Genomic DNA, 22,213 nt, shown 5'->3' on the forward strand with positions numbered 1-22,213 from the left:
AACTCCCTTCCCAATTTCAAGAGACAATGGACAATAGAATCCGCATAAGAATTAATCACGAAACTTTTCTTGATTGTTTAAAATTTATTTTTTAAATCATTCAGCTAGGTGTTTAAAGATCTTCAATCAAGATGTTCGGTTGTAACTTGTCTGTCATTGGCTTGCTTTACGTGAAATAGGAAATATGTAAATCCGTATCTTTTGATGGTTGTCGATCGATAAAAATTCAAGGCTTCAGAAATTGTGAGGTATTGGTAAATCTGGGGTTAAAACGATTTCAATACTCCTACTTGGATGGCTTTCGGTTGGCCAATTGAATGGTAGGAGTAAGTTGGAAGGTGAATTTACCCTTGTGATAACGAAAGTGGATACTCAATGGGTGGCCAAATGTATTTTAAAGTTGAGCGGACAAAGGCTTTTGGAATTGGGTGGCCGAAGATTTTTCAAGTTGGGCGCCCAAATATTTTAATCAATACATTAATTTTGATCTAAATTGTGAACTCAAGGCCAAAAGCAATGGAGAAGCGTTAGCATAGAGAAAAAGACGATGCCAAAAATGATTGGAAACTTATGATTCTCTACGCCCGTCGGATGGTGTTATCGCAGAGTAATCAAAGGCTTTTGAAATTGGGTAGCCGAAGAATTTTTAGGTTGGGAGGCCAAATATTTTAATCAATATTTTGATTTTGATCTAAAGTGTGAACTCAAGGCCAAAAGCAATGGAGAAGCGTGAGAAAATGATTGGAAACTTACGACTCTCTACGCTCGTCGGATGGTGTTATTGCTACTGGTGACGTGATTTAATGCACATTTGACCATGTCACATTCAAAAAAGTCTTCATTATATAAGTAGTCATATAATTGACTAAGCCATGCCCGAACACTGCTAGCATCTTTAGTACCATCAAAATACTTGAATGTGAAAACCTTTATGCTAGTTTTGTTTGGCTTTGAAGCAGGTACGATTTTGGCTCATGCAATGTGCAATAGCTTGTCTTCTAATTCTTGTTTTTGCATGCGCTCTTATGCGAATGATTGTTGCAAATTTGTGAGTTATTCAGCAATAGAAAGTGGTCATGAAGGTGAGTCATGATGGCATGTTTTTTCCTTTTTCTCTCTCTCTTTTTCTTTATTTTTTTCCTTTTGTGTGTATGTGTGTGTGTGTGTGTGTATTTTTAATGGCTATATATATGTAGATATGATTGGTATGCAAAAGAATATGTAAATAAAAGAAAAATGAAGAAAATTTTTACTTAGTTGTACGTTCAATGATGATGCACGGTCTAGAACTGCAGCACTAAGACGTGGCTGAAAGTTTGCGATTGATTGAGTAGGTTGGTCTATAAGAAAATTTCGGGAGACAATGGACAATATAATCCATATAAAAATTAATCATGAAGCTTTCCTTGAATTTTTTTTCCCTAAATCATTTAGCCAGGTGTTTAAAGATGTTCGGTTGTAACTTGTCTACCGTCGGCTTGCCTTTACGTGAAATAGGAAATATGTAAATCTCTATCTTTTGATGGTTGTCGGTTGATGAAAATTTCAAGGCTTCGAAAATTGCGAGGTATTGGGAAATTTGGGATTAAAATGATTTCAATACTCGTACTTGGATGGCTTTCGACTGACAATTGAAGGGTAGGAGTAAGTTGGGGGGTGAATTTACCCTTGTGATAACGGAAGTCGGTACTCAATGAATGTGGCCAAAAGTGTTTTAGAGTTGAGCAGATAAAGGCTTTTGGAATTGGGTGGTCGAAGATTTTTTAGGTTGGGCGGCCAAATATTTTAATCAATACTTTAATTTTGATTTAAAGTGTGAACTCGAGGCCAAAAGCAATGGAGAAGCGTTAGCATAGAGAAAAAGACGATACCAAAAATGATTGGAAACTTACGGTTCTCTACGCCCGTCGAATGGTGTTATTGCAGAGTAATCAAAGGCTTTTGGAATTGGGTGGCCGAAGATTTTTCAGGTTGGGTGGAAAAATATTTTAATCAATACTTTAATTTTGATCTAAAGTGTGAATTCAAGGCCAAAAGCAATGGAGAGGCGTGAGCATAGAGAAAAAGATGGCGCAAAAAATGATTGGAAACTTACAGTTCTCTACGCTGGTTGGATGGTGTTATTGCTACTAATGACATGATTTAATTCACATTTGACCATGTCACATTCAAAAAAGTCTTCATCATGTAAGTAGTCATCTAATTGACTAATCCATGCCCCAACAGTGCTAGCATCTTTAGTACCATCAAAATCCTTGAAAGTGAAAGCCTTTGTGGTAATTTTGTTTTGCTTTGGAGCAGGTACAGTTTTGGCTCGTGCAGTGTGCTATAGCTTGTCTTCTAATTCCTGTTTTTGCATGCGCTCTTATACAAATGATTGTTGCAAATTTGTGAGTTATTCAGCAATAGGAAGTGTCTATGAAGGTGAGTCATGATGGCGTGTTTTTCTTTTTTTTCTCTCTCTTTTTATATGTTTTTTTCCCTTTTGTGTGTGTGTGTGTGTGTGTGTGTGCGTGTGTGTATAGATTTTTTTTAATGGCTATATATATGTGAATATGATCGGTATGCAAAAGAATGTGTAAATTAAAGAAAAATGAAGAAAAATTTTGTTTAGTTGTATGTTCAATGATAACGTCCGCGGGGTCTAGAAGTGCAGCACTAAGACGTGGTTGAAAGTTTGCAATTGATTGAGTAGGTTGGTCTGTAAGAAAATTGAATCTTTTGTGTCCAAACTCCCTTCCCAATTTCAAGAGACAATGGGCAATAGAATTTGCATAAGATTAATCACCAAACTTTCCTTGATTTTTTTTCTTACGGTTCTCTATGCCCGTCGGATGGTGTTATTGCAGAGTAAAAAAGAACTCCTCTCACCGACACGATCTTGTTACCACCGAGCTTTCATGATTTTGCTGAGAGCGACCTCACGCCTGTTTTGTGAGCAAGGAGCTCTTTCCAAGATACTGTGTAGAGCTCTAAGTTAAAGAGTTGAATTTAATTCACTTCCTTTGCATGGAAAGTACATGCTGAGGGTGAATTTAATAGCTCTCTCTCCAATTGCTCCCTTGTGGTATGATCTTCGCTTCGGGTACAAGGGGTCACGAGTTTGATTTTGGATTCAAAAATCACAGTTGTATTTAATCCTTGATGCTCCAAGATCTTTGAATAGAACGTCGAAGCCATACTAATGTAGTTGTTGGCTTCTTTTTCAACACAATTAAACACTTTTCTCTCTTCTTCCGAACTTCCTAAACCAAAGTTGGCCTTCGTGAGCTCCTTCAAAATCTGCTTCTTCTTGTTTCCTATATGTATCTATCTTCACAGTTTAGTATTTTCTATGAATTAATTGCTTGGCATACTGATTGTGATGGTCGATAAACACGATTTGTGAGTCAATTTCCCAATTAACTGTCGATTAAGCTTTGATTTCCAAATGCGATGCTACAAATTTAAAAATTTCACTATTAGTTTTTTTAATGGAAAGGATATCACCGCAATGAAGTAATACATTCTAGCTATCCCGATTGTAATCCTAACCACATACAACAGGAGGGTGTCCAATCTTGTAACAATTGAGTAGGAGACAAAACTGGATGAGGACTTGAGGAGAAGGGTTGATCTCTGGCCTGTGGCTCACTGTGGCTCATAGGAAAAGGGCTACAAGCTGGCTATGTGAGGAAGGGCTGCAGAGTGCAAGAAATCAGACGATGTCTTGTGGGAGAAGGGCTTTGAACAAGCCGTGTGAGAGGGGCTGCATAGTGTGGCAACCCATTGTCTTTAGAATCGAGAATCAGGTAGCAATGGGCTAGGGGTTTGAATGCTCGAGGTGAGGCTTGACTCTTGCAAGTCTTCTTGAGGCTTGAGCTCAATCATTGAGTCGAGAAGGGCCAAGAAGCACCCATGAGTAGCTACCTCATGGCACCCAATGCGCTCTATATGCTTGCTGTTCAATGCAGTGCAATGATCACCCTCTCGAGTCTTGACTCAACTGAAAACTGCAGTCTGGTCTTAGTATAGTGCGATGTGCTCACCTTCTTGATTCTCGACTCAAATGGAAGCTAGATTATGGACTCTAGAGTTCAAGTTTCATTGAGCCTAGTTATAAGAAGACCCACACTATCTCGGAAAGTTGTTGCCTACTTGCTCCTCGAAATCCAATTGGCCCTAAGAGCTCATCCCCGAAGGAATGGCCCTATCCCAAATCCCATAATTTTTGAAACTTTGGGAAAATATTCTCCCATTTGTTCGTGCATTGTAATGGGAGCTCTTGTAACTCCCCCCTCCTTGCACCATTCTATCGCCTTGTGCCAACGGTCATCCAAGGACAACACCTGCTCTCTACCTTGTGCTTCGGCCAAGAACTCCCGGAGATGGAGTTTCATATCCGCCAAGATACAAACCTCCTCCAAGCTCCAATTGCCATGATTGGTAGTGGAGTCATTTGCAGAGAGCTTATTGTTGCGACGGGCCTTTTGCATTGATTCTTTGAACTCTTCTTGCCACGCTCACAGCGAGATTGCTCCGACCCCTTCTTGGTCGCCTATCTCATCCCAGTAGCAATCTTCTCGGTTGAAGGTGTCGCAACAACTTCTTTAGTAGTTGTTGGAGTGGGTGAATTTGGCAAGGGTGGCAAATTGGGCAAGCATGGTGGGGGGGCAAAAGAAGAAGTTCCAACGGGCACGACACCCTAAGTGGATGGAATAAACCGCTCCAAAGGTGACAACATACAAGAGTAGCTTGATGCTACAAGTGGAGAAGTTTGAGATGTAATTACTTGAGAGAGCTGTGACCGCGAGAACGCTTTCACTTGTTGGTTGTCCTCTGTTGGGCTATAAAGCCCAATGTGGTCGCCCAGGTAAGTGGGCGGGCCGCCATGTATGTACACATATTCTTTTGTAAAAACCTAATAAGAACTCACTATGCTCTACACATTACAGTAGAGCGAGTTCACCATATCGTCGTGCTCTTCTTCTCGCACTCTCTCTCGCGTCGCACTTCCGCTCGTACTCCTTCAATTGGTATCAGAGCTCAGATCGAGGCTCGTGGCAGCACTGCACGAGGCTAGAGTCACCAACTCAGATTGGAGTGAAATTCGACAGGCGAAGACACGGCCCCTATTAGGAAATAAGACGTAGCTAAATAGATAATTGAGTAGATTACTTAATGGAGAGAGACAGATTTACATACACGAGATTATAGAGTAGAGAGAGAGAGAGAGAGTACACACAATATACGTGGTTCACCCAATGTGGGCTACGTCCACGGGAAAGCAGCCACTCAATGGCTTTAGTACTTCAAAACAAGAAGTAGTTTACAAAGGGATTATACCCTTAATGGAGCTCCCGCCTTGCTTCACTCTCACCACCTCACACTCACCTTGTTGCATCAACTTCACACTATAAAATGTGTGTAGAAATGGCCTCCTTTTATAGGCCAAAAGGGCTGCCCTCTCTAATGAGAGACAGCCATGTGTAGCCGCCCTTGTGCGAATAAGTCCAAATCGGACCCTCCAATCCGCCCATGTGTGGCCGCCCTTGAGAAGTCAAGTCCGCTTTTGAATTCGGCCACCGGCCACCGGCCATTGACTTCCGACCATTGACTACCGGCCACCGGCCAACCGACCGGTTGTTTTCCGACCACTTTTCGGCCGCCGTCCGGCCATAATATTCCGGCGAAAAAAAGTCTCGGGGGCGAGGCCTTTAAAGTTGCCCCTGATTCTTGTCCGTGAAAATTTTGGTTTCCGGTGAGTGATTTTCCTTCACGCACGATGGCTTCTCCTCATAATGGGGGCCTTACAAATGTACGCTTTTACCACAGAAAATTACAAGGGTAAATCAGGCTCCATACTTAACAGCCCCAAATCTCGTGGGAGAGGCGCGAAGGACTTGGTGTTGTCAGAATTTCATTCTGAGGTCATCTCGGCCACCGTTCGGTTTCGACAAAGGTCTACGCAAGTCATTTTCGGCTACATGGTCTCGACAGGTGCAGATCCAACTCTACAAATTTGGGGTTTTCGGCCTACGACTGCAGGTGCTGAGGATATCGACACTCCCAGAGTGTTGATTTGTGGCTGTCTACACATCGAAGGACGGCTCACAGTTCTTGGAGGCGTGTCACATACGACACGGGCGCATCTACACACAGACTATAGGCGACATCCACTAGTTCATTAGGTAGCTTGTGTTTGCTGCTTGATATTCCAGATTTCATCCTGACATTGCAGGTACTTCCACATGGGATGTATTGTCAGAGATGATGTATGTATGTTGAGGGTTTGCTGGCTGTGAGTCACGCAGCAAACAACCGCCGCGGTGGTTACAGCATACAGTGGGAAATTTGTGGATGTATGACTTTGTGGGAATTCTATGTACTGTCAGATTTACTGCAGCCTTTGTTGAGGGTCGAGTGAGGTTTTATTGAGCTGGGGGATTCTCGAATGTTGAGATCCTTTCGGTGATACAGGTCTTGGAGTGATCCCTTGAGCACCCTTAGATAGGCAGCTAGTGTATTGATTGTGAGTTAGACAGTTGGGATTGCATCTTTGCTTTACTACCGTTGAGGCATTGTCGCAGTCTATGCTTATAGGACAGTGAGAGACAGTACAAGTGCAGGACAGGTTTACCCGCAGCTTACAGTGTCAGAGAGACAGTGTTTTTTGAGCTGTTTTTTGGTTTGTTTTTTGAGTACACCAGAGCCATTTTACAGAGGAGACTCTACCAAAATTTATGCAGAATCTGAAGCTTTCTTGGTTCATTTGACAGGTTGATATTGGTTCAGAGGTTAGTTTACAGGGGAAACTCTGCCGAATTTTTCCCAGGAAAGTAAACCACTGTGAAAGCGTAGCTATGGCTGGATCACAGGACACTGCTCTTTACAATATCAAGAAGCTGGATGGAACCAATTTCCCATTGTGGAAGAAGCAGATTTGGCATGTGTTGGTACAAAAGAAGCAGATAAAACCTATAAAGCTCAAGGGGATAAAACCAGAAGATATGGACGAAGATGAATGGAGCGAAATGGATGAATTGGCACTTTCTACCATTATGCTGACTTTGGCAAAAAGCGTTTACTTCAATGTAGCAGACGAGATGTCGGCTTATCAAGCATGGTTAAAGCTGAGTGATCTTTATGAGAAGCAGAGTGCAGCTTCACAGGTATACTGGCTTAAGAAGCTTGTTGACTTGAAGATGAAAGAAGGGACACCTATGTCCAATCATCTGAATGAATTCAACACAATCTATAGTCAGTTGTCAGCTCAAGGTGTCAAGTTTGATGAACCTGTTAGAGCTATGTTCCTGTTGATCACATTGCCGAAAAGTTGGGACACTTTTCGCACAACTTTGAGTAATTCTGCACCTCCAGATGGTTTGAACATAGCAGGTGTAGAAGGAAGTCTACTTACTGAAGAAACCAATAGAAAGACAATGGACAAAGGCAAAGGAACAGCCTTAGTTGTCAGGGGAAGGACCAAAGAAAAGTACAAAGGTGGAAAGAGGAATCAGTCTCGTAGCAAGTCCCGCAGTGCTAAAGGCAAGAGTGACATAGAATGCTACCATTGTGGCAAGAAGGGTCACATGAAAAGAGACTGCAGAGAATGGAAAGCAGAAAAAGGCAAAGAGAAAGCTGAAGACCATGGTGAGAAGAACAAGTCCTCAGTGAAGATTCAAGAAATAAATGTGACAAACACTGTTGCAGAGGATGACAGTCTAGTGTCAGGAGACATCTACTTATTGAAGAATACAATGGACTCAGCTCTTCTTACAGCATCTGATGGAAACGCACTGAGTGACTGGATTATAGACTCAGGGGCATCACTTCATGTGTCTCCAAACAAGGAGTGGTTTACTTCTTATGTGACCACTAAAGATCATGTTCGGCTAGGCAATGGGCAGACATGTGAGATCTTAGGTGTTGGAGATGTTCAATTGAAGTTTCAGAATGGCTCTTCTTTCACGCTGAAGAATGTGAGACATGTTCCCGCAATTACAAAGAGCTTGATCAGCACAGGTTTACTTGATGATGCTGGCTACGTCACCACTTTTGGACAGAACATGTGGAAGATATCCAAGGGTTCTATGACAGTAGCACATGGAGTAAAGTCTGGAGGACTTTACATGATTTATGTATCAAATGTCTCTAAAAATGTAATCAATGTAACCAAGCAGCCGAACGTTTCTTTGTGGCATAGCCGGTTAGGACATATGTCCAAGAAGGGAATGGAAATCTTGTCTCGTTCTGGTTATTTGCTTGGCTTTTCATTTAATGATTTTGAATTCTGTGAACATTGTCTGTATGGTAAGCAAACACAACAGCCACATAAGCATAGAAGCAGTAGAAGAGATACACAGTTGGCACTTGTTCATAGTGATTTGTGTGGACCTATGCCTAACCTATCTCTAGGGGGAGCTTCTTACTTTATGACATTTATAGATGATTACTCGAGGAAAGTATGGGTTTACTTTCTCAAGCACAAGGATGAAGCGTTTAGTGTTTTCAAAACGTTTGTGACACTTGTGGAGAATCAGAGTGGCAAGAAGCTTAAATGCTTACGCACTGACAATGGTGGAGAGTATGTTTCAAAGGCCTTTCAAGACTTTTGTGAGTCAAAAGGTATAAAACGTGAACTTACTGCTCCTTACAATCCTCCTCAAAATGGTGTTGCTGAGAGGATGAATAGGACCATACAAGAGAAGGTCAGAAGTATGTTGTCTAATGCACAGTTGCCAAATGGGTTTTGGGCTGAAGCTGTATCAACAGCTGTTCATCTTGTAAATAGATCTCCTAGCAAGGTTTTGCAGAAGGATTCAATGCAAGAGATGGTATGGTTAGGCAAAATGCCCTCATACAAGCATCTCAGAGTCTTTGGCTGTGAGGCATATACTCACGTTCCAAAGGAATTTAGGAACAAACTTGAGCGAAAGAGTAGAAAGTGCATCTTTCTAGGCTATGGTAATTCTGGTGAGATGGGGTACAGACTTTGGGATCCCGAATCCAGAAAGGTTGTCCGCAGCAATGATGTTCACTTTAATGAATCCAAATATCATTCTAAACCAGAGAGGGTTGAGGAGATTAGAAGAGTTGTCTTCCAAGAAGATGGACCTGCACGTGCAAGACAAAATGTCAGGGCTCAAGAGGAGCAAGGACAGGATAGAGTGGAACCACAGGTTGTGGTTGAGCCTGAGCCACCTATTGTGCGTAGATCTGGATGTGTCACGCGACCTCCTGATAGGTTTGTTCCATCTATGAACTATGTCATGTTGACTGATTACAATGAGCCTTCATGTTACACGGAAGCAGTGCAAATGAAGGACTCCGGGAATTGGCAATTGGCCATGCAGTCAGAGATGAAAGCTCTGCATAAAAACAAGACATGGAAGCTAGTTAAATTACCACAGGGAAAAAAGGCTCTACCTTGTAAATGGGTTTACAGGTATAAGATCACCACTCATGATAGTCAGCCAAAGTACAAAGCAAGGCTTGTTGCCAAGGGCTTTAAGCAAGAACAAGGCATTGACTTTGATGAAGTCTTCTCTCCGGTGGTCAAGATGACTACATTGAGATGCTTTCTTGCATTGGTTGCCATATTAGATTTGGTGTTGCACCAAATGGATGTCAAGACAACGTTCTTGCATGGTGATTTAGATGTGGAAATTTACATGCAGCAGCCAGAAGGGTTTGTTGAGAAAGGCAAGGAAGATTGGGTATGCCAGTTGTTAAAGAGTCTTTATGGCTTAAAACAATCACCGAGGGCATGGTACCATAAATTCCACAAGTTTATGCTTTTTCAAGGCTACAAACGTATTGAGTTCGATCACTGTCTATATACAAAGAAGGCTAAGGATGGCAGTTGGCTGATCCTTATTTTGTATGTGGATGACATGTTGATTGCTGGCAAGCACTTGGAAGAAATTTCAGCTTTGAAGTCAAAGATGGCAAAATCGTTTGACATGAAAGACATGGGTGAGGCAAGTCATATACTTGGTATGCGCATTGAGAGAGACAGATCAAAGAAGTTGATTTGGTTATCTCAAACAGAGTATATTGACAAGGTTTTGCAACGTTTCAATATGGAGAAGGGAAAGGCACTGAGTGTTCCATTGCCACCATATGTGAAACTTAGCAAACAAGATTGTCCTGTGTCTGTGGAAGAACATGCTAAAATGGATAAGATTCCATATGCGTCTGCAGTGGGTAGTTTGATGTATGCAATGATTGCTACTCGCCCAGACATTGCATTTGCAGTGGGAGTAGTAAGTCGATAAATGTCAAACCCAGGCAAGAAACATTGGGAGGCAGTGAAAGGAATATTGAGATACCTGAAAGCTACAAAGAGTATGCGTATATGCTATGGGAGTCAGGAGCTAAGTGTAAAGGGTTTTACAGACTCAGATTATGCAGGTGACTTAGACAACCGAAGGTCTACGTCAAGGTATGTCTTTACATTGGCTGGCGGAGCAGTATCATGGCGTTCTAGATTACAAGATTGTGTTACTCAGTCTACTACAAAGGCTGAATATGTTGCAGCATCAGAGGCATGCAAAGAATCAATTTGGCTTAATCGACTAGTAACAGATTTGGGAATCAAAGAAGAGATGCGTGTGTTATATTGTGATAGTCAAAGTGCTATACAATTGGCTCGCAATCCAGTTTATCAATCAAAGACAAAGCATGTGGATGTGAAGTATCATTTCATCAGGGAAATGATCGAGGATAAGAAACTTGAGCTTGTCAAAGTTCACACCACGGAAAATCCTGCTGATCTACTTACAAAAGGACTTCCCTCAGAGAGCTTTGCGCATTTTCGCAAGCATTTAGGTGTAGGGTAGTACATCACTTCTCTACATCTCTTGTATATTAGCTTGTATAGTAGCTTCTCTCACACTTAAAGTACCACATTGGACTTTAAGTGGGAGGTTGTTGGGGTATAAAGCCCAATGTGGTCGCCCAGGTAAGTGGGCGGGCCGCCATGTATGTACACATATTCTTTTGTAAAAACCTAATAAGAACTCACTATGCTCTACACATTAAAGTAGAGCGAGTTCACCATATCGTCGTGCTCTTCTTCTCGCACTCTCTCTCACGTCGCACTTCCGCTCGTACTCCTTCATCCTCCACTTCAGAGAAAAGGCTATTAAGGGGTGGGGTACTCAATTAAAATTATTCGAGGCACTTATATTGTGCTCTATTCTTATGCACCAATGATTGAAAGTGATCTGTGTGTGTGTGTGTGTGTGTGTGAGAGAGAGAGAGAGAGAGAGAGAGAGAGAGAGAGAGAGAGTATTAAAGAGAAAGAGATCCTTTTATCCCCACACCCCACTCCACCCTCCAGTCATTTCTATCGTACTGCCACATCAGATAACAACGCCATCCACACGCACTATCACTAATAGTCAGATGTTTTTAGGCGTCGATTTTACCAACATGTAGAGAGGGAGGAGAGAGCTCAAAGTTCTCTCATTATCTCAACCCCATCCCTTTGCTCGTCGCTTCCCACCATAGTCCCACAACATTGTTTGTGCATGTGTGCGTCTATGAGCTCGCATCGAATGCTAATGTGTCTCTCGTTGGTAGTTGTGTGAAAGGTGCTTGTGCGCGCTTCTCCATACTGACATTTTTTTGGGTCCCGCGAGACCTTGGAATTCACTTACGGGCAAATCCCCCCAACCCCCACAAGTGCTGGGTGGGATGGGGCTCTAAGAAGGGTTCCTTGTTCATACCAATGCATATATTATGTATGTTGAGGTGGATGACACGAGAAGCAAGTACACGTTGTTTCTCTCTCGACGGCACACGAGAAGCTTGGCAACCCCCCTCGCTCGCTTTTTCGACTTCGAGTTTTCTTCTTCTTCCTCCCCCATAGCCTAGTACTTCGCAGTGCGCATCTCGCACCCTACCCCACCTCGATTCACTAGTAGTGAGAAGTTGCAACATGAACAGAAATCAAAGTTCTCATCTGTTTATCTCAATCCCGGGCGCCGTCCCTTTGCTCGTCTTCCCTGCATAGCCCCACAGTGTCGCGTGTGCGTGAGCTCGCTATCGCTGGTAATTGTGTGAAAGGTACCTGTGCGCGCCCGCGCTCATTTATCTTCTCGTAGAGTGATAGCGTTTGCGGGGATCTCTAATGGTTGGGTGTCGAAGTCGGCAAGTCCATTTGAGCTCAGAAAGAGACGGAGGAACTCCCCTAATAGTAATAATTTTGTTGCTTGTTTGACCGAGCCTCTGAGCGAACAGCAAAAGGCCTATATTACAGCTGCTGTGAGCTCTTACACTACACAATTTGTAACCTTCAGACTCTTGCATTCTAGCTAGCCCAGCCTCGACGTCAGGAACTTCGATTATGGTGAGAGCTTAGCTTCTCTTGGTTGGCTCGGCGAGCGAGGGAGTCTTTTTGAGATGAGCTATTTTAATAAGATGCGTGAATGTGGGTGCAGGGGGTGGCAGAGCATCATGAAGTGAGAGTAGAGAAGGTGTGCAAGGTGGTGATGGCGGCAAGCGGCGGCGGGAAGAGGAGGATGGTGTTTCTGACAAGCTGTGATCTGGTGTGCCGCTCGTACCCCTACATAAACAGGCTGTTCTTCTTCAAGAGCGAGTGCGGGCCAGTGCAGGTGAGCGCGATGAAGGAAGGGCTGGCCAGAGCTCTTGTGAGCTTCTACCCATTGGCGGGCAGGTTCTGTGTGGACGAGGAGGGCAGATTGCAGATCTTGGTGGACGACTATGCTGCCACCATTGTGGAAGGCGGTGGCGTGGATTTTGTGGAGGCGTCGTGTGACCTGCCGTTTGCCGGGCTGGCGCTCGACGGCTTCCAGTATCGCCACGTGTTCCTCAAGCTGGCTCCGCGCACGCACTACCTTCGATGCGATTATCTCAACGAGCCTATCCTCTCCGTTCAGGTTCTCTCTCTTTTTCCAAACCCAAAGAAAACACATCTATTTATATTGATAATTGATAACTATATTCATTAATGGCTATGCTAAAATTGACCTTTGAAGCAAAAATTTTGGATTGGTGAACGTGAGGCGAACCACTCATTAGGAAGCGAATGCAGGTAACGGAGCCTACAGACTAAGACAATGGATTAAGTGCACTGGCAATGACTTTCTTTGCAGGTGCGACCTTTACCCCTAGGCCTACTACAGCTGTTGCGACTTGGCCCTTAACACTTGCAGGTCTGTGGGGGCACTCTAGTGCCTATTAGCTAAGCCAGACCGTTGCCAGTACCTCGGTGCAACTTTGGCAATCCCTTACAAATAAGAAAAACCCATCTTTATATTGCCTCCCTCGGAACTCCCTCGGGAGTGGCCATTCCACCGCCTGGCTCCCTCCCTTGTCCGCCACCTGCCCTCCCCCAGTGCGCGCTTAGTAGATCCCCTCACCCATCAACTAGGTCCTCTGCCAGCTTTGACTTGTAGCTCGCCACGTCGTAGGTCCCTTGGGTTTTGCTTTTTAATCCACAACGGATCTACGTGTCCTAGCAAGGGATATCCTTGGAGATGCCCCTTCATGAAATGCAAACCCAAAACTTGTCCCACCTAGTACTAAGCTAGTATTTGGTTTCATTAGATGGAATCTATCGGAAATTTTATCTCTGTGGAAGAGAGAGGAAGAGTGGCGGATATATTTTAGTGTCGACATATCCTTTACGGCCTTCACGGCCTTGTTCTCCGTAGAGGGAATGATCTGAGCGAAAATTCCCAGCACAAACTTGTGTAGTCTATCGTCTACTTGTTGGTCTTGAGTGCACAAAGCAAAGGGAGTAGGCACTCATGAACGGGGTTGGTTGGTCTTTTCCTTTAAAATTTGCTAGATTCATTGGAACATCCGCAAGAAATTAATGGACTTTGAGAAAGTAGACTGAAATAGATGTGCATCGGTGTGCTAAAATATATATCTCCTAATGGCTTCAAAAGATATATATGCACTACTTACATAGTGCAAGGACAGCCTAAAGAGAAGAAAATGCTAAAGGAAAACTATGCAAAGAAATGTTATCAAGGTGCACTCGACCATCTCTCTTTACATGGACACCAAAACTTTTGACTTTCGGCTCCCGTGGGTCTTTTCATTCCTAAATTCACCCTTCACTTATGCACTTAAAAAGATGTTTTGAAAGGATTTCTAATTTTTCAAAATTGAAAAATATATATCTCCTAATGGCTTTAGAAAGAAAAAATCACTATTTACATAGTCCAAGGACATTCTAAAGAGACGAAAATGCTAAAGAAAATTCATGCAAAGAAATATATCAAGGTGCACTCGGCCATCTCTCTTTATATGGACATAAGAAGTTTTCGACTTTCCACTTTCATGGTTCTTTTCATTTCCTAAACTCACTCGTCCTTAAAGATGGTGTGGAAGGATTTTTAATTTTTTGAGATTGGGGAGACCTACCTATGTGGTGTAAAACTAAGTCTACTTAAGCATTGGTTGCTAGGTTGAAGAAGCTACGTTTTTGGCCTTTCTATGGATAATGCTTCAATGTATGGCTATGTTTCCTTTAGCTTTGCAGCAATGATGGCTTTAAGTGGTGATCCTGTAAGTTATTGTTTTGTTGGTTTCTTTAATTCCAAATCTTGAACCTACAAGCTCAAAGTTTTGTCTTTTTGAGAGAACAAGATATTATATTAAGGAGAAAACAAGTTACGAGTGGGTCTCACAGGAAGGGGGAGTGGCATTCCATAGGAAATCAACTTACAGGTCCAAGCAAGCATAAGCCATAGAAAGCCTATCCTCGGAGTAGTACTTCAGTATCAGATCCTTTTGGCTCTGCCATTTATGGTAGTTTTAAATGACAAATAGGGACAAGGAAAATGCATCTCTTATGTGATTGAGATAAGAAACAAATAGTTTCTTGAAGCATAAGCCATAGGAAGCCTATCCTGGGAGTAGTACTTCAATAGCAGATCCTTTCGGCTCTGCCATCTATGGCATTTCTTAATTACAAATAGGGACAAGGGAAATACACCTCTCATGTGATTGAGATAAGAAACAAATAATTTCTTGATCTCTATTAGGAATGATGGTGAATTGTCTTCAAAATTGTGGTTGAAGATAGTCTCATATGAGTCTTTAGTTCTAGCAAGCCTAGAGGTAAGCGAATCTTCAAAGATTCCAAAGTGGAATATTCACTTAGATGCATTCTTCTAGCAGAATCTCCTCGATTGGAAATTGCTAGGGGTGCACTTCTCTATAGCAGCTATGTAAAATCTGCAATTTCTTACCACTGTGTAGGTAGTCCTGAATAATATGGCCCATATCTTCATTAGCTTGGCATCTTTTGCATTTTCCATCTTCTATTTTGGCCTGAAGAGTTTTGTACCAATCCAAATGCCCTGATGGATGATAAGTTATGCTAAGAAGTTGTGTTTAATTTGAATAGCAAAACTCCAAACACTTTTTGAATCTGTACATCCATTGCTTTGAGTACTAGGCAGGATTCCATTTCCTATTCAACCTTTTCTTGAGGTCTTCATCAAAGTTTAGAAGCCTGTTAAAGCTAAAGTAAGCTTTCCTTGCCTAGCCTTGATGCAACAAATGGTTGCTGTGAGTGAAATTCACAGCTTTTAATAAGGTCTTGACATAATTTAACCTGCACAGAGACTCGACCAAGGGTTAAATTACTAGAGCTAGTAATTTTAGTGAGACTCGGCTAGGTCCCATTTTCTTGCAGATCTTTCCAATTTCTAAAGCCATCTCTAAAGCATTTGTTGAGCTTTAAGGGAATGTGACCTCCCAATAATTTTCGGTATCTAGCCAGTGCAAATTGAGACTGTCAATTTGCTTTCCATTGGTTTGATATTCCAATTAGAGGTGATGAAGTCCCGTATGTTTAGATTGGTCCATGCCTTATACTCTTGAAGATAGAATCTATCTGTAAATGTTCCTTTTTTGGAGGCATGCCCAAAACTTAGAATTCGATACACCCATGACTATCCATTTGCCTGCAAGCTTTACTGATGTACATACCAAGTTTAGCAACCCCAATCCACCTCTTGATAGCACCGGTCACTATCAGCACCAGAGATTTTAATCCCTTTTAGATTTCCTTCTTGCATCTGTTTCTTCACCAGCCACCCCAAGGCATCTAGTACAATAACATACATCAATGGAGCAAGAGGACAACCTTGAGTGATGGGCCTCATTACGGATATAGTATTAGCTAATTCCCCATTTAAGGCAATTTTTTGCAAATGTTGAGGGTATTGGGATGGTTAGCTTAAGCGGCCTAGATCTGGGTTGGGTTTCTAAAGATCGATACATGTGCTGTGATAATAGTTTTGCTTCATGTCACGAGGTAGATTGGAGGAATCTACAAACATTCCATTAAATAAGATGGAAACAGTGGTGCGCACACGGTGTTGATTGGAAAGTGCAACAGAATCGAGGTCCACCACGCCCCTTCAATGATCCACCGCTTACTCCATTGGGGTTGTGAGAACTTCAATAGCTTGGAGAATCCGAAGCGACGCGATTGCGTGCTATTTGGATTGCGGCCTTGCACATCAACCATTGGATTTTCCTAATATCAAGTCGTGCCATCTCCAATAGGTGTGCGCTTAGTGACGGGTGATGGATGGCTAGTTGCTTATTCTTATTCCCACCGCGCGCCAACATAGCATTGGCAGCTCTGTGTGTGTGTGTCTGTGTGTGTGTGTGTGTGTCGGAGAGAGTTATTTTTTTCCTTGGGAAAATTACCAAAAACCTCTAATTTGTGTTTCAAAAATTCCCAATATACCCCTCATATTATGTCATAAATTCCCAAAATGCCCTTCAAATTTTCTAAAATTCCCAGAATACCCCTGGTTGTGAGAGTAAATTTATCCGAAGATAATTTTTTTTGTAGCTTTTCATAGGAAGATTGATCGTCTATCAATACAAGATACTAAAACTAGAATTTGAGTTGGTTATGTAGGCTTTGGAGATGAATTGCATCATTATTTTTAGACATAATTGTCTTTTTTTGGGAGGTAATTTGTGACAAATCACATGCTAAGCACTAAAAAACAAGTCTCTGTTGTCGAAAAAGAATAAAGATTAGAAAATCGTGAACGATTAATTCAACTAAAATAGATTTTGGGAATTTCCACAAATTTAGATGGGTATTTTGGTAATTTTCCCTTTTTTCTTTCATATTACCAGAAAAAGAAGTGTGACGTTTTCGGCATTTTCAGGCTGAGGTGTCGTGTAGGGTAAAACCCCCAACTTAAGGCCACCTAAGAGAGGGAGCCTAGATCTCCGATCTCCGAGCCCAATTATAACGAATCAGTAGCTCATTTGATTCGCTTCGTCGAGAGCTTCACGAAAAAATTGATCTCAACTTTTTTTACGATCGGAGCCAAAAGTTATTAATCCATTTATGCATTCGTGTGTAACAAAAATGGGTGTGAAAAAGAATACACACCAACCCCAAAAGAATACACACCAACCCCAAAAGAAAGACATGGGTGCCAACAAGGATTAAAGTCATCCATTGCCCAATGAAAAGGTTGCATTTCTAATAAGATGAACATTGAGCATTCTTTTGAATTGCACAAAGTTGGTTCACCTTTGTCTTATTATTGGGGTTGTCATTGTCTCTTCTTTGAGGGGTGGTTTTTTATTGGCCCCTTTACCCTAGAGAGAAAGGGCGGGGTGAGTGTGTGTGTGTGTGTGTGTGTGTGTGACGTTTTCAGCATTTTCTGGCTGAGGTGTTGTGTAGAGAGAAGGATTGGGGGCTAAGCTCTGCATTGTTCTCACCAGATGGGAAGGGAAGAGGTAAAGAGCATGTAGAGAGCGGGAGGCTGCAGGCCTGGCTGGGAGGTTAGAGGCGTTGATGGGGCAGTTCCGCGCTTATGAGCAGTTGAGCAACTCCTTTGATGGGCTTAAAACGAGCAGGCGATAGAGCCTTCTTGGCTGCTCCCTCCCCCCCCCCCCCCCCCCCAAACCGATAATGAGAGAGAGAGAGAGAGAGAGAGAGAGAGAGAGAGGCCGTGTGTCAGGGCAAGGCAGACACATAGTTTTTTTGTTGGTTGTTGTGGCGATGATGCTGTCGGCATTGCAGGGGGGGCGTGGCGATGGTGCTTCTTCAATCATTTTTAGTGGCTTTGTGAGCAGGCATCCCGATTAGCCTCCTTAATGGGGACAGAGAGAGATGGATCCGATGTTATGCTAGACATCCCCATTAGGAGTAGATGCTGCTTTGAGAGAGAGAGAGAGAGAGAGAGAGAGAGAGAGAGAGAGAGAGAGAGAGATTAGCTGCAGGCGCTGGTTTGTGAAGATTCGGTCCCAATCTGAGGGATTTGTGATTGTAGTTTGTAGACCAATTAGGTGAGTAAGTAAGGCGCGTGTGTCACTCAGGCAACCGGACATGTCAACAGAAGCTTGTTCGGGTGTCGTGTGTGGGCGGTCAAAAGCATTTGCAACAGAAATTGTCGCTCAGTCGGGATGCGCCAGCTATGTGCTTTTGCAGAAGGGAGCGAGACGTTTCAGGGATGCTACCATATTATCAAATATATATGATGATTATGTGACGACGTCATGGTGTGTGTGTGTGGCCTTCGAGACGGTTGAAAGAGAGTTTTGTGGAAGGAGAGTTCATTTAGGCGCGTGTCACACTGGGACGGGCGCCCATGGGGATTTGCAGGCAGTGGCAGCCTTTTCATGTCACATTGGGTCAATACTAAAATGTTGGCTATAGGCTTCAGCGAACAGGCATTGGCCAAGTGGTTTGACGAGCGCGTTTCATGCTGCAGGACAGGGCTCAAGGCCTCTCTCGCGCTCTCCCCCCCTCACTTTTTCAGTTGTCCACCACTTTGAGAAGATGGCCGGGCAAGCGAGGCCGCCCCTCTGACAATACCTCGCGACCAACTTCGCTATTTTTCACCGACGAATGACGGCGCGCCATCTCAGCTTGGACCGCTTTTGCCTGCCCCAGTGTGACACGGGCCTTACATCTGTATCTCTAGGAGAGCTATATAATATATACCATCAAATATGTGACAATGCTGAGTCACCGTGGTGGGGCTTGCGCGTGCGCATGCGCCCGGCCCTCTGCACGATAGCTGTTGACTAAAACTTAGCTGTTGACTAAAACTGACTGAAAGAGAGTTGCAAGGGGAAATTTTGTGGGAAGGGGTCTCATTTACATCAATATCTCCAAATACAAATGGCTTGAAAAAAGGTGAGCTCGTGCTCGTGCTCGTGCATGGGAACTCTAAAGATTAAAGGAAAATGGAAATGACACACACACACATTACATTGTATCCACACTGAACTTGGTGACTGAAGACGGTGACCTCCCTACAGAGCCTCTCTCCACTTTCACGAGGCTCTTCACTTGCTAGAAGTACCCTTTCTCTAATGCATTTAAGATGTTTACAAAGAATAATTTTGTTTCTCAACTCGTGGAGATCTAATTGGCCGTTTTTCTTGGAAACCAGGTGACAAAGTTCAAAGATGGTGGTGGCTACAGCGTGGGCGTGTCCATGAGTCATGCAGTGGCCGATGCCCAGTCCTTTTACGATTTTGTCAAGTGCTGGGGGAGGTTTGCAGAGGAGTAGCTGTAAGCGTACCTCCCTTGCACATGCGCGATGCGCTAAGTGTGACCGCGCTATTTCCAACACACTCGAAGCTGCCTTCCTTCGTCTCAGTTTCTCATGCCAAGGTCCCTAACGGATGCGACGATATCTTCTCCGCGCGTGCTTCCCAGCTTGAAGAAGAGCTTATTTCAGCCTTTTCTCCGAGCAAAGAGCCTCCGAGTGGTGTGACTGCTGTGGATGAGCTTGTGAAGGAGCTTGAGCACATGGGTATAGTGGGTACTAAGGCTTCAGTTGTACGGACTCGAGCGCCCATCATGGAGAAACAACTGGAGGACGAGGAACATCGACGACCCCGTTCAGACCTTATGCAGAAGGTCTTCTCTTTCAGCTTGGAGAAGCTGCAGCAGTTGAAACACAAGGCCAACGGACTGATGACTCACCTCCCTTACAATATGCAGGAATGCAACGGCGGCAGTGAGGTGTTTTATAAAATGTGGAACGATGAGGCAGGGAGCAAGCAGAAGGGTTTCACCACATTCGAGGCCTTCTGTGCCCATTGGTGGCAATGCTTCGTCCGAGCCAAGCGTCTAGCGGAGGCTCAGCCGGTTCCTCCTCATCCCGATCAATTGCCGGCAGAGGTTTCTAGATATACCACAGAGCTACTTTGGGAATGCATTGGACGGGGGTTGGTGAAATTGACAGCGGGAGAGTTGTGCGGGGCGGAGATAGGGGTGGTTGCAAGCAAGATCCACGAAGCCATCATGGCTGTGACGGAGGAGGGCTTCAAGCACTACATCCGAGAAGCGGAGAGGAAGAGGAATGCCATTCCGCACTTTGACCGCACTGGCCTTTTTCACATCGTGGACTCTCCAAAGTACCCTGTCTACGACGTAGATTTTGGATTCGGCACCCCTGAGGCTGTTCGCGCTGAAGGATTCCGGTTCGGTGCCGAGGTCCAGATCCTTGCCGGCAGGCTCGGCCCCGGCAGTTTTGATCTTTTCTGTGCCCTCGACGCAGATACAATGTGTTCTCTTGAGAACGACGCTTCCTTCCTCGCATGCTGCTGAGTACTCACTGCTCTGCTTGCACCCACCATTCCTTGTCCTTCATTTTTCATATAAATATTCACCACATTTCTTATCTATGCAGGTCTGTTTTCTCAATTCCGTTCCGTTCTCTCTCTCTCTCTCTCTCTCTCTCTCTGTCTCTCTCTCTGTCTCTCCATATCCGTCCAACGTAGTTTACTTGGAAGTTGGAGGAGGAGGAGGAGGAGGAGGAGGAGGAGGCGGGGCGGGCGGGCGGGGGGGGGGGGAGGGTTAGCTCTTTGTTTAGAGGAGAGTAATGCCAGTTTGTAGGCGTGATTTGCTTTGAGAGAGAGATTTTGGAGAGAGAGAGAGAGAGAGAGGCACCTACACTACCCCTGCCTCTTTCCTCCTCGTAGACCTTGCAAATCCTCTCGGTCTCATGTCATTTTTTGACAGTGTAGGCTCAACTGGTATGTTTGAAACTAAGAACTCGGTACAAAGGAGCTTTGCTTACCTTTACACAACTAGTTGAAGCTAGTCAAGGATTTTGTAATGTAGGTATCTGCACATAATGGTCCTTCAAGCTCACAACTTGATTGCAATCTTTTCTTTCGAGCAATTTGTACCTTTCAAGGACCTTGCATCTTTTATCACCGTAATAGAGAGTTTTCAAAGAAAGTTTGTCACCAAGCTAAGAAGAATGAGCCAGCTTGTTTACTTCTTCGCGTATTCGAAGCTTACATTTTTTACACTTATCTTGATCTCACTTATCCTTATGGGCCCGTATGCGTCGGGAAGGTCATTCAATGCGTGGGAATACTGACTGTGAAGGGTCCTAGTACAGTTATGTTGCCGAAATCGTATGAAACTAAGAACTCGGTACAAAGGAGCTTTGCTTACCTTTTACACAAGTAGTTGAAGCTAGTCAAGGATTTTGTAATGTAGGTATCTGCACATAATGGTCCTTCAAGCTCACAACTTGATTGCAATCTTTTCTTTCGAGCAATTTGTACCTTTCAAGGACCTTGCATCTTTTATCACCGTAATAGAGAGTTTTCAAAGAAAGTTTGTCACCAAGCTAAGAAGAATGAGCCAGCTTGTATACTTCGCGTATTCGAAGCTTACATTTTTTGCACTTATCTTGATCTCACTTATCCTTATGGGCCCGTATGTGTCGGGAAGGTCATTCAATGCGTGGGAATACTGACTGTGAAGGGTCCTAGTACAGTTATGTTGCCGAAATCGGGCCGGAACTCTTGGGATCGGAGAGCACACACACACAGAGAGCCAGCACGAAGAAGGAGATAGACACAGTGTGTGGCGGGGCGATACTCACACTACAATATGTAGTGTTATGAGTATAGTTATTATGAATGAGCAAATGAATGGCTGTACATGGGCGGCTGAACAACGAGCAGCCGGGGCACACGGGCCTTTAACCCAACAATCTCCCACTTAAAGGCAGTGTGCCTTTAAAGTGGCCAAAGTACAGCAAAAGAAGTCAAGCCATACCCATCAGCGATCTTTGCTTAGAGGAGAGTAATGCTCTTTGCTTAGAGGAGAGTAATGCCAGTTTGTAGGCGTGATTTGCTTTGAGAGAGAGATTTTGGAGAGAGAGAGAGAGAGAGAGGCACCTACACTACCCCTGCCTCTTTCCTCCTCGTAGACCTTGCAAAT

At 43.7% G+C, this 22,213-nt stretch overlaps 1 pseudogene; it reads left to right on the plus strand.

The window, feature by feature from the left end:
- The first annotated feature begins 11,853 nt into the window (after positions 1–11,853).
- On the plus strand, positions 11,854–20,653 carry LOC147416609 (BAHD acyltransferase DCR-like; annotated as a pseudogene).
- The last annotated feature ends 1,560 nt before the right edge of the window (positions 20,654–22,213 follow it).

This window comes from Adiantum capillus-veneris, unplaced genomic scaffold, assembly GCF_014529385.1.
Source record: "Adiantum capillus-veneris isolate H3 unplaced genomic scaffold, ASM1452938v2 Hic_scaffold_763, whole genome shotgun sequence".
NCBI classification, from domain to species: domain Eukaryota; kingdom Viridiplantae; phylum Streptophyta; class Polypodiopsida; order Polypodiales; family Pteridaceae; genus Adiantum; species Adiantum capillus-veneris.